We start from the raw sequence: 14079 nt of genomic DNA, 5'->3' as shown, positions 1-14079 counted from the left end.
CATCGGTATAAGGCAAGAACATTTGTTTGTAGCGAACTCCAGAACTGGTAAGGAAAAGGTTATTAACCAAATGAAGAATGTCAAAACCGATGAGTAAATCTTTATCTGGAAGTTTGGAGGCTACAATCTTTTTCCAAATTATACAATTCGGAAAGAATTGAATACCAATGGGTTTTTTGGTAATCAAAGTTGTTTCAAAGGTCTCACTATTAACTGCTCTGAAAAGTTTAGAATGAGGTTCCTAACTGTCTGATGGAAGAATAGAAGGATCAATCATATTGGTATCCGCACCAGTGTCAATGTACCCAATAACAGGAATAGGTTTATGGAATTTGGAAGGAAGGATGGACATCTTGAGAGAAGGCCTTGGAATAGTGGAAACATGGTTAACAGTTTGAACTGTAGAGATGACAAAAATATCTTCAGAATCTGAAGATTCTGCAATTAGAAAGGCAGTCTGATCATCTTGTGTGGACTGTTCTGAAAAATTTGATTCGACATCGTCATTCTCAGATAGCAAAGAAGAATGTTGAAGATGTTGTATAAGACGAACAGCTTTGGCTGGTTTGTGGGGACAATTGTGGGCAAAGTGACCGCGTTTCTTGCAAATGAAACAACGGTTGGATTTTTTCTTCCGGTACTAAGAGACATCTTTCTTTTTAAAATACCAAAAAGGTTTTTTGGAGGATGACTTTCTGTGGAAGTGTTTCCGGAAATGTCGTTTCTTTGTGGTTGGACAAACACATTTCTTTTCATCCTTACACTCGATTTTGAGATAAGGTTTTTTACAAGCTTCAGAGAAGGGTTTCTTGTCTTCCATGAGATCTTTGAAGAATTCTTTTTGTTCACAGATCTTATCAAGAGATAGCATGGCCATTTGAAAAATCTTTCCCAAAGAGATATCAACTATGCTCAGATTTGTGGCTGTGAGTTTTCTTTGAAGATCGGGTTGTAACTCAGGGGGAAGAGAGGCAATGAAGACATGTTTAAGAGATGGCTCATTGAACCCATTTAGCTTGTAGAATAGAATACTCATTCTTTTGTAATGAGCATCTAGAAGATGTCTTTTAAGAGAACAACATTTCATCTGATGGTATTCTTTTCTGTCTGCTTCAGTGGAAGCAGTTTTTTCACCGATGAATTGCTCATGAATAAGATTGAGGGCTGTACCAATCGGAGATTCCATGAATTGGAGCTGTCTATATTCTCCTAAGCTTTCTAGCCAGTCTCGTAAAGAACCCGTGGAGCGGGCCATGAATTCACGAAGAACGGCTTGAGGTTGAGCATTAGGCTTGGTACCTTGGAGATCAATCTAAGCAGCAAATTCTTGAAGTCTAGCAGCCCATTTGTGACGGGGAATGTCATCAAATGTAAACCAAGATGCTGAAGATGGTTTTGTTGAGTGTTCATGAACTGGTGGTGGTATGGGTTCTGTAGAGGCACTTGGATTTGCAGTTTCAGTGGCCATTAATATGCCTGTAATGTCAGCATATTCAGACTCGGAGTCAGTGGAGGCATTTGATGAGTCATAAGAGGAGGACGAACATGAATTGTGTGTTTCAGGCTCAGAAGAGTCAGAGGAATCTGAAGATTGGGTCTGGACAGTATGATAATGATACTGATCCATTGGGCCTTTATCTTTATTAAGAGGCTCGGGACGGTCTTGTGGTGATTCTTCTAGAGGGATTGTAGATGTAGAGGAAGAGGAAGTGGCCTTGGGACGTGGTTCGGAGATTTTGACTTTAGATCGTGCCTTTTTGGGTGAAGATGGTTGAGGAGTCGGTTGAGGAGTCGGTTGAAGGTGGGAGAAACCAAAAAACTGATTATAAACAGGTTGTTGAGGCCGGGATGGTGTGTAGAAAGGTGAATAAGTTTCAAAAAACGGAGGAGATACGGGTGTAGGTTGTGATTGAGTAAAAAGGGAAGGTCGAGTCTTTTCAACATCAATCCTAGACAATTCAGCTTTGAGTTTTCTGATCTCAGCTTCTTTTTTATTAAACTCTGGACCCCATATATGATTGTTGATCATTTGTCTGAGATCGGCATCTAGCTCAGAGATCCGGTCTTGGAGATGTATATACATCTGATCTAAACGACTGCTGATTGAATCAACTTTAGTTTCAGTCTGGGAGACTTGAGCGGCAACACGATCAATTTTCTTACCGAGTTGTTGGAGAGTATGATTTTGAGCATTGGCATTTTTGGTTTGCCAGTTCAAAACAGCTTCATACTGTTTTGGTTCTTCAGGTTGCCCAGAGGCTGTAATTGGAGATTGAACAAAAGGTTTTGAGGTGACACGAGTTTGTGTGTTTGTCTGTTTTTCAAGTGGAGGAAAGGATTCTTTATAGGAGTGACTTGAAAACATAAGGCAAGATCTGATTGGATGGACCGGAGGTTTGGGATCTGGTGGAGGATGTGGAGGAAAAGATTTGCAAGATGATGGTGGATAAGAAGATCTTTTCTTTTTCTTTTTCTTTCTCTGCATAATTTCCAATTCTTCGTCAATATCCGTATCATCCAAGCAAGGACAATCCGGGTTGCACATATGGGCTTCAGGAACATCCCATAGAAAATGACCATTGACTTTATCAGAATATACTAGATACCCTTCGGAGGAAAAACCATGAATAGGAAGTTTCTTTTCTTGACCAGTTTGAACTGTTGTGATCATAGCAGTATAGGAAAGTTGTGGACTGTTTGAAATAGGCTCGGTGTCAGGGGTTTGAAAAGATAGTTTAACTTGACCATTTGGTCGTTTGTTAAACGTGGCTTCTGTGGTTTGTACTGGTTCCGAATTTTGGTGAAAATGCTCATAGTTAGTTAGCCATTCAAGAGGCATGAGCCTGAGCAATTCTTGTTTCTGGATTTGTTTGGGGATTTGGATAATGGTTGGAATTGTGTCTGTGTTTGCCAAGATCATCAAGGCATCAGAAGTTGTGTACAGTGTAGGAAGATCTAGGGCATGATTATGTAATCGATAGACTATTTGATGATGGAGGGTTGCAATATTTGATGTGGGTGTTTGTTCTGCTCCTTGGAGCTGGATCTGGACTTTAAGGGTTGTTGGAAGATTGGGATCCTCAAGAGAGAGGTTGAAATTGGGGTAAAAGATTAATAAGAGACTGCCAGCATGAAGGGTTGTTAGAACGGTGCCGACAACAGCGTGTTGGTACTCCTTGAACCTGGTGTCTAGGAGAGCAATTCTAGCTGTAACAAGTAAGCCTTTTCGACCATGAAGAGTGAGAATTAATTGTACACCACCAAGATGGAGGTGTGTGTAGCCTTCTCGTTTCCAGTTGGCGACGAGATCTGAAGGTATTTCTATAGTGACATATTGTTCACTCTGTGAGGCTTTTAGAGCACACTGGTCCAGTCTAGAAGACTGGATATACTCTTTTAGGAGTGGTCTTTTAGTGGAGATGAGGGTCCGAATACTTCTAGTGAAAGAAGTTTTCTGTTTGTAGAGATTGTAAGGACTCATGATGGGAAACTGGGACTCATTGATTTGAGCAGATTCTGGAATATAAGAATATTCAACAAGATTATCAATTTTGGAGGTTATGTGTTTAGAGCATGATTTGGGAAGAGAGAGAGTAGAAGAAAGAGAAATATGAGATGAAGAGGATGTAGAAGTGGAAGATGTGTTTGTTTCCATGGTTGATGAATCTTCTTCTAGGAGACCAAATAAGATTATTCAAATTACTAATGATACCACCTCAACATGCAATGTGGCTCTGATACCAGTCCTCCGTCATCTCACCACTCTTGAATTCTCCCTAGACCTTCTGTGGACTCTCCTTGAATGGTATTCACCACTCACGTGGTGGCGTAAGCAACTCAAAAATCTGTGAACATTTCACGGATTAGAAAAAATGCCAGAACAAGAAGCAGACATGTTCACTGCAGTCTTCTCGTTCATAGACCTTATTTCCATCACCTAGAAACAAAAGACTTCTGGACACAAGATATGGCGTATGAATGGAAAACTTATCCCCATCCGTATACCCTCATTCATGATCCATCTGTCACCTCTATTCTCAAGTCATATCTAATGGAACTCAACAATGTTCAGCCATGCGCCACAAACATTTACCACACCTCTATTGGTCCATCTCACACCTTGGAAATAATCCCAAAAGTACAAACATGTACTCCTGGTTCCAGTTCAAGTCCTCGAGGAATCCTTGTCATGGAACAACGTCTTGATTACACTAACGTCTTATTTCAAGATGCTCAAGACCCATGGGAAGATTTTCAGTCTCTTTTCCATGCTGAAAATTCCCACTACACTGTCACAGAACCAGACCCCCCTGCTCTATCAGCCCCAAAAGAAATGACTACTGCTGATGAAGAAGCCTATTTACAAGCTGAAGCTTATCTTGATCAAAGACAGATCAGGCATGCCAAACGCCAATATGAGAAAGCAACTGGTGACGTGTCTCCATCACACTACCCATCCACTCCTTGATTACAAGACACGCATGGGAATCTTTCGCTTTGGCTTTTTTTAAAGTTTTCTTTAATAATTAGACAAGGGTCCTATCTTGTTTAACGCGTGTCTTTAACTTTTCATGCTTTTCCTTTTTGGTTTTGGCGTGGTGTGCTTTAATCTTTTTGCTTTTGTAAAAGATAAGGGTCCTACCTTATCTCTCCTCCCTCGAGATCTCTATATAAGGATCTCTCTATCTTGTTGTATGGCAGGAGTTAATCAGAAATGAAATTAAGCTTTCCTCACATCATGTTTCCGTAAACCCTTTTCTCTCTTCTAGGAATCAAAGAAATTATTTGAGTTAATAATGATACGCTCACCTCTAATTTTCTAAACTGAGTATGCTCTGCACTTGCCTTAAGCCTAAGGATCTTGTGCATCAGAAAGGTCCTGTTTTATCCTCCAAAATCGATTTTGTAAACTGAAATTGTTTTCTCACAACGTTCACCCTCTTTGAAGGCCAAGAGTGCTATGTTTTCGGGTGGTATCGTGAAAAACTGTTTTCAACTATGATTTTTGGATTTTGGTATTTTGACGGATAAGTGTATATCGGCTGGAAACCAGAACTTACGGGCTATTGGCCCTAAGAACATACTTTGTTCTGTTATAGATCTGGTGTAAGTAATCATTGTGATTTCAAAAGTTTCACCATTAACTGCTCTGAAAAGTTTCGAGTGTTGTCCAGAGAACCATTCACAATTCCACCATCCTTCACCTCTTTGGCAAAATGAACAATTCTTCATTCATCTTCCTTTCAAACTCAACGAAGACATAAACCCCACAAAAGCATCACACCCGGGTATGTCTTCTTCCGACCTCCTACTTGCTAAGCAAGAATGTTCTCAGTTGCTCCAGCAAGGTCTTATTGAACCTACTGATTCAGATTGGGCTTGTCAAGCCTTCTATGTTGAAAAACGATCTTAGTTAGTTCGTGGTAAAAAGAGGTTAGTCATTGATTACCAACCGCTTAATACTTTTCTTAAAGATGATAAGTTTCCCCTTCCAAAAATCCAGACCTTATTTGTCCATCTTCAAGGGGCTCGTATCTTCTCTAAGTTTGATTTAAAAGCTGATTTTTGGCAACTTGGTATCTTACCAGTTGACCGTCCCAAAACTGCCTTCTGCATCCCTAATGCCCATTACCAATGGACTGTTATGCCTTTTGGTCTTAAGGTTACTCCTTCATTATTTCAAAAGGCCATGACAAAAATCTTCAGTCTTATCCTCCATCATGCCTTGGTTTAAATTGATGATATCTTATTATTTTCTTCTGACCATGAGAGCCACCAAAAGCTCCTTTTGGATTTCTTTCATATTGTGCAGGAACACAGAATCATGCTTTCTGAAAAGAAAAGCAGCATAGTAAAGGAATCAATTGACTTTCTTGGCATGGTTATTAAAGATGGCCATTATCAACCTGGCCCGCATATTGCAACTGAATTATTAAAGTTTTCAGACACACATCTCAATAAAAAGCAGATCCAACAATTCCTCAGGATTGTTAATTATGTCCGTGATTTCATCCCTAAAGTTGCAGTCCACACAAGCCAGTTGTCCCGCATGTTAAGAAAACAGTGCCCTCTATGGGGACCAGTGTTGTGCAAATTTTAATGTACTCGCAAGTGCACGAATCTATTGTAGTATAGATCAATGGTGACGAGTGTCGATCCCATGAGGAGGTGGATTTTAATTGTGTAGAATTAATTTTGTAAATGGGTGATTGGATTTGTGGTGGAAATGATTTGGAATATGCTAAAACTTAAATTAAAATGGCGATAATAAATTCTAAAATTGGTATTGAAATGGCGAGAATAAATTGAAGAAAATTCTATTGAAATGACGTACTTGGGTATCTGGATCCGTATCAACATGCATCATGAGCTAAATAATCCTTATTAATGCCAATTAAATCATGAGGGGGGAATCCACACCTCATGAACCACACTCTAATCAATATGGTGCTAAGGGCTTATCGTGCCAAATAATAATAATCTTATACTAGAGAGCCGGTGTAACCAAGGCGGTATCTAGACAAGATTATTATTATTTGTCGACGAGAAGTCAAAACATCCACAAAAACTAGAGGGGAAGAGAAAATAAATTTACTAAATTAAGCCCATGACACATGTTGAGACTTCACCTTCAACCCAAGCTTGAAAGAAAATTAGCCACTCATAATTGAACTAGAGGTAAAATGAGAATTTATTATAAAACGTAGAAAATACAAGATGGAGAGAATTACAGAAAATGGATCCCAAAAATGGATTCAGAGATATCAAATTAGGGGGGAGAGGCCTCCCTTTTATAGATACATGGAGTAAATCATGACCATCGGATTAAAAATAGTTTGGACGCTCAGGATTGCACCACGTCATCAGTCAACAGTACGCGGTTTGACCACACGGGTGAACAGTAACACAGTTTGACCCGGCTTTGAACAGTAACGCGGTTTGACCCGGCTTTGAACAGTAACGCGGTTTGACCCGGCTTTGAACAGTAATGCGATTTGGTTGAAAATAATCTTGTGTAATGCATGTACCGTACGCACAAGTTTTGGTCTACTAATATGCTACCACGTTACCATCAAAAGTTCATAAGAATTTTAGACCAACAGGATCATGACACCTCATCAGTCAATACCACATCATCGGTCAATGCCACGTCATCGATCCGTCTATGTGAACAGTAACGTAGACAGTACCGTACATGTGAACAGTGTCATTTTTCCTTTTATGCTCCTCCTAAGGTTTTCGACTGTCCTGAGTTCAAAAGTGATGTCTGTTTTGCCATTTGATCTCTCGTTTATTGTGAAATGACTATGATGCCCCTAAAATACACAAAATACTTAATTAAAATAAAACACACATAATTAAATTACAAGAACCTTAAATACATAAAAGTAAGGGTTGTTAGTAAGACTTGAAATGTAAAATGACAATTTTCTCCTTTATAAATATACATTTTCTAACACTCAACAACCAGCACAGACAGCAGCTGTCCAACAACTAAAGATGATAGCCCAGTCACCTCCTCCTCTCCGAATTCCCACAACTGGCCAACGAATCCTACAGACTGATGCCAGTGATCATTACTGGAGTGTCATCCTTCTTGAAGAGATAAATGGTGTACGTCACTTCTGTGCACATGCAAGTGGACAATTCAAAGACTCTGAAAAGAACTACCATGTGATCTACAAAGAGATTTTGGCAGTCAAGTATGGAATAAAAAAGTTTGAATTTCATTTAATCAGCCACAAATTCCTTATCAACATGGACAACTCCTCTTTTCCTCGAATCTTTGACTTCAAAAATAAGTTGCTCCCCAACAAACAGCTGCTTAGCCTAAAAAACTAGTTTGCTAAATATGATTTTACTGTCCAACACTTAAAAGGCAAACAGAACCTCATCCCAGACTTTCTTACTTGACTGACTATAAATAAACCCTCACGTATTTCTTTCATTCACATCATCCCAGTTATAGCCATGAACCGTCAACTTCCTTTCAAAGCTCTTAACCAGAGAACCTTCCCCATGAACTTTACTTTTCATTTAGCCTACCAGCTCCAAGACTTTTCAAAGAAATTCCTTTACCAGTATTTCTTTAATGTCCAAACCAAAAAACCTGATCGTTTTCCTTCTCTCTGTATGGAAAATTTGTTTCTCACAGGTCTTACTCTCACTCTCTATTTCTTAACCATCTGCGAAGATGAGTTATGGTACATGTGGTGTCTCACTACCCTGTATGCCACAAAACTGATCTTCCTTGTTCAACCAGTCCTCCGCCATCTCACCACTCCTAAGTTCTCATCAGACCTTCTGTGGACTCTCCTTGAATGGTATTCCCCACTCACGTGGTGGCATAAGCAACTAAAAAATCTGTGTACTTTTCACGGATTAGACAAAATGCCAGGACAGGAAGCAGACATGTTCACTACCATCTTCATCGTTCATAAACCTTACTTCCAGCACCTAGAAACAAGAGACTTCTCGACACAAGATATGGCCTATGAATGGAGAACTTATCCTCATCCTTACACCCTCGTTCATGATCCATCTGTCACCTCTATTCTCAAGTCATACCTACTGGAGCTTAACAATGTTCAGCCCTCCGTCACAAACATTCACCACACCTCTATTGGACCATCTCACATTTTGGAAATAATCCCAAAAGAACAAACATGTACTTCAGGTTCCAGTTCAAGTCCTCAAGCAATCCTTGTCATGGAACAACATCCTGATTACACTAACGTCTTATTCCAAGACGCTTAGGACCCATGGGAATATTTTCAGTCTCTTCTCCATACTGAAAACTCCCACTACACTGTCACCGATCCAGACCCTCCTGCTCCATTAGCCCCAGCCCTAAAAGAAATGACTGCTGCTGATGAAGAAGCCTATTTGCAAGCTAAAGCTTATCTTGATCAAAGACAGATCAGGCGTGCCAAATGCCAATATGAGAAAGCAACTGGTGATGTGTCTCCATCACACTACCCATCCACTCCTTGATTACAGCCACGCATGGGAATCTTTCGCTTTTGCTTTTCTAAAGTTTGCTTTAATAATTAGACAAGGGTCTTGTCTTGTCTAAAGCTTGTCTTTTACTTTTTATGCTTTTCCTTTTTGGTTTTGGCGTGGTGTGCTTTAATCATTTTGCTTTTGTAAAAGATAAGGACCCTACCTTATCTCTCCTTTCTTGAGATCTCTATATAAGGATCTCTCTATCCTTTTGTAAAGATTGTAGCGTCAAAACTACCAGATAAAGATTTACTTATAGGTTTTGACATTCTTCATTTGGTTAAGAACTTAATCCTCACCAGTTCTGGAGTTCGCTATAAGCAAATGTTCTTGCCTTATACAGATACATTACGTCTGTATGCACTTTCCGAAACACCATCTCCATACAGTCATATTTCACAAAAGTTCCTAGAGTTTTGTCCAGAGAACTGTGAACGGCCCACACCAGCTAGTTATCATGCATGTTTAAAAAGAAAACTCCACCATGGGGTCCAGCTCAGACAAAAGCCATAAAGTAGCTAAAACAGATAGCCCAGTCACATCCTCCCCTCAAAATTCCCACTACAGGCCAACTCATTCTCCAGACAGACGCTAGTGATGACTTTTGGAGTGCCATCCTTTTGGAAAAGATAGGTGACTTAGAGTCCTATTGCACTCATGCAAGTGGACAGTTCAAAGACTCAGAACAAGAAAATTCTCACGGTAAAGTATGGAATCAAGAAATTTGAATTTCATCTAATCAGCCACAATTTCCTCATCAGAATGGACAACAGTTCTTTTTCAAAGATCTTTGACTTCAAGAACAAATTGCTTCCTGACAAACAATTACTCAATTTAAAGACATGGTTTGCAAAGTATGATTTCACAGTCCAACACATCAAAGGTGACAAAAATCTTATCCCTGATTTCCTTACCCGTCCATCTATAAATAAACCTGTTCTCATTTCTTCCATAAAAACCATTCCAGTTATAGTCATGTATCGGTCACTTCCCTTCAAGGCTTTTACTCAAAAAGCTTTTCCTTTAAACCTTACTTTCAGATCAGCCTTTCAAATCTAGGACTTTGCTAAGAAATTCCTTTACAGGTATTTCATGAATGTCCACAGAAACAAACCAGAAAGATTTCTCTCTTAACAGTTAAGTAAAGTAAGAGCCAATCATACCTCGATATTTTTTTATGTTGATCTCTTTACCTTTTTTATCCTTGTCAAGCTTGATTGTTAATCTCATATGAGTACTTTTAATCTTGGCATTATCCATGCCAGATCTTTTGAGTAGATCTTTCATATATTTTAGCTCAATTGATGAAGATATCCTCATTATTTTGTTTAGTTTGTAGTCCAAGGAAGTACTTTAACTCTTCCATCATGCGCATTTCAAAATCCCTTACTTATATAAGATGAAATTTTCTTACACAATGACTCATTAGTAGAACCAATGATAATGTCATCAACATAAATTTGAACAATAAGAATGTCTTGGTCCTTATGCTTAACAAAGAGGGTAGTATCCATTTTTCTCGTTGAAAAGTCATTTTCTAAGAGAAATTTAGATGAGCTTGTTATACCATTCTCTTGGTGCTTGCTTTGAGCATACATGCTACTCAGTCACCAGCCTATGGCATAGTAGTTCTCTCTGGTCAGAAAGCTAATGCCAAAGTTGCTCTAATCTCTCCTCTAATGATGAGAACCATCAAAGGAATACCATTAAAATTTCATGTGATCCTTTGCACATTCATGGAGGCCCAATTACAAGAGCTAGAGCCAAAAAGATGCAAGCTGCATTAAATGGATTAATTGAGAAAATATGGATTGAAAATGTAATTCAAGATGCAAGACATCATGAATTGGGCTTGGAGAGAAGACAAGGCATTGTGGGCATTATTCAAGCTATTGGGCAGCCAAATACACAATTTGGATCAAATATAGAAAGGGAAAATTCGGAATAACTCTAGTATTGATTGAGCCAGCATTAATGTGCAAAATAATATACCGTTGGAAAGTTAATTAAGTTCGCTTTCCAATACATTTTACAGAGCTGAATTTGGAGTTCTCTAGAAGGAGTTATGATCAATTTATTACAGCTTGTTCAGGCTTGGGAATTCAAACGATTCCTTTGATTATTCAACTTCATTTATTTGTTTTGTGTCAAGTTTATCAATGTGTTAGGTAAGTCTACCATTGATGATGGTGGGCTAGCATTATGTTTGTCAATGCTAACATTAATAATGGTGGGTTGGTGAAGGCTTTTAAAGCACCTTTTGACAAACCTATACTTGGAGGGTTGTTCCAATGTTTCCATTTGTATTTTTAGGATCTTGGGTTTCTTTTAGCCTATTTAAACTCAGCAACCTTTCTATGTATGACAATTAAGAGATTAATGTTATTTGAATTTGAAAGATTATTCTTTCTTTGGTTCTTTTGAGAACTAGTGAACTTATCAAGAATTTGCATTCTTGTGGCGTTCCAAATTTAGACTTATCACTCACCTTCTCATCTATTTCTTGAGTGTGGCGTCAATATCATTCTCTATACCTTTGGTTCATGCTTTTCTTAAGCATTGGGTCAAGGTTTTGTTTGTCATAAATCTATTTAGAACTTTCTTGGGAAGTTGAAACTACAATTTAAGTGTGAGTTTCAAAGTTTCATTGTGGGATTTCGTATCATCTAACTAGTGCATATGCATAAGAGTGCATAAGATAGGGATCCAGCCATCTATAACTGTCTACACAAGGCGTCTGGCCTCTGGCTGGTGAAGTCACTCACAATGGAGAAAGGGTTTATAAGGCCTTAGACAACTTATAAAAATGATTTGAAAATTTTCATTTTCAAAATCGAGAGGTTGTTGAACATAAATTTCCTTCTTAATATAACCATTTAAGAATGCACTTTTAACATCTGTTTGATATAGAATGAAATCTTTATGACATGCAAATGCTAAAAGCATCCTAATATATTCAAATCTAACTACGGGTGCAAACGTTTCATCAAAATCTATCCCTTTTTCTTTGTTGTAACCTTAAGCCACTAATCTAGCTTTATTCCTTACAACTACATTGGATTCATCCATTTTATTCTTAAATACCAATTTGCTGCTTATTATGGATTGATGTTTCGGTTTAGTGACTAGTTTGTACACACAATTTCTTTCAAATTAATTTAATTCTTCTTGCATGGCCATAATCCAAGATTCATCATTTTTGGCCTCATGAAAAGATTTAGGTTCAATTTGAGATATAAATGTCGTATACTGAAGATGATCTATAATTAAATCTTTAGGGTGAGATGGAACATACCTCCACTCCTTGGGGAGTGCTTGAGTTCTAAATTAGCTTATTCTCCTTATTGCTCCTCTTGATTCTCACATAGAAGATCATATTCGTTGTTCTTTTGAGAATTCTTCATGTTGCAATTCTTTATATTCTCCACGTTTACATCATCATTAGCAAGAACTTTCTTCATAGAAAGAGGATTAAATTCATCAAATATGACATGCATGGATTCTTTAATAACCAAGGTTCTTTTATTATAAACTCTATAAACTCTGCTTGAATTTGAATATCCAAGAAAGATGCCAACATGAGATTTTGGATCAAATTTGCCTAAATTATCTTTTGTACTTAAAATAAAACATTTGCATTCAAAAACTCTGAAATAATCGATATTAGGTTTTCTATCTTTCCAAAGCTTATACAGAGTTTTTTTTAAAAAAAAGGTTTAGTTAATACACGATTTAAAACATAGCATGTGGTATTAACGGTTTCGGCCCAAAAATATTTTGGTAAAGAATTTTCATTCAATATAGTCCTAGCCATTTCTTGAATAGATCTATTCTTTTTCTCAACAACTCCATTTGTTGTGGAGTCCTTGGAGAAGAGAATTGTTCAATACCTAAATTATTGCAAAAATTTTGAAAGGCATGATTCTCGAATTCTCTACCATGATCACTTCTAATGCATGAAATAACATAGCCTTTGTCATTTTGAACCCTTTTACAAAAGATTTAAAAACCTCAAAGGCATCATCCTTATTTTCTAAGAACAACACCTAAGTATATCTAGAAAAATCATCAGATATAACCAATGCATAGTATTTTCCATTAAACCTTGTATATCAAGACAGTTCGTATAAATTTATGTGAAGAAGTTAAAGAGGGTTTGAGGTGGAAATATGACTTTTATCTTTGAAAGAGGTTTTGACTCGTTTTCCAATCTGACATGCATAACACACTTTATCCTTTTGAAAACCAATTTTGGAAGACCTTTAAATCATTTTTAGAATTCTTTGAAATCAAATCCATGCTTCCATGATCTAGTCTTCTATACCACAACCAACTATCATCATGCAACGCCGAAACACACTTATCATGAGATAATACACTATTTATATGAATAATATACATTTGTGCATCTTTTTCTAACAAAGAGAGTGTTACCATCACATGCATTCTCAATAACATATTTTGATTTGTCAAAGATAACTTTATAATCCTTATCACACAATTGACTAATACTAAGAAAGTTATGCATGAAATTATTAACTAAACATACATGCTCAATAATGATAGAGGAATTTTTTTACCAATATTGCCTATACTAATGATTTTTCCTTTTGGGTTGTCGTTGAAAGAAACATTTCCACCATTTTTAACTTTGGTGAAGCTTGAAAACCAAGAATAGTCACCGGCCATGTGGCTTGAGCATCTGCTATCTAAATATTATTTGTTCCTTTCCTTCTTCGATCTCTACAAAACAGGTCTCAAATTGTGTTCTTAAGTACCCAAACTCTTTTGGGTCCTTGAATGTTAGCAATAGTTTCTTTCAGAACCCAAACCTTTTTAACACCAACATAAGTATTTTTCATGAACATGCATAGCTCATGTGATGATTTCCATTCCAACAATTGCAAATGATTTGACGTTCACTAATTGATATATCCTTAATAAAATAGTTCTAGTAATATTTTATTTTTAGTTGGTTATAACTAATTCCTCCTTTGTCAAAAGCACATTTTTTAGAGCTAAGCAACTTTTCTAAATTCTTTTGACCATTTGTAAACTTTAAGAAAATATCATTTA

This window comes from Citrus clementina, unplaced genomic scaffold (genome assembly GCF_000493195.1).
Source record: "Citrus clementina cultivar Clemenules unplaced genomic scaffold, Citrus_clementina_v1.0 scaffold_6, whole genome shotgun sequence".
Taxonomy (NCBI): Eukaryota; Viridiplantae; Streptophyta; class Magnoliopsida; order Sapindales; family Rutaceae; genus Citrus; species Citrus x clementina.
Note: the sequence above shows the minus strand (reverse complement) of the source record.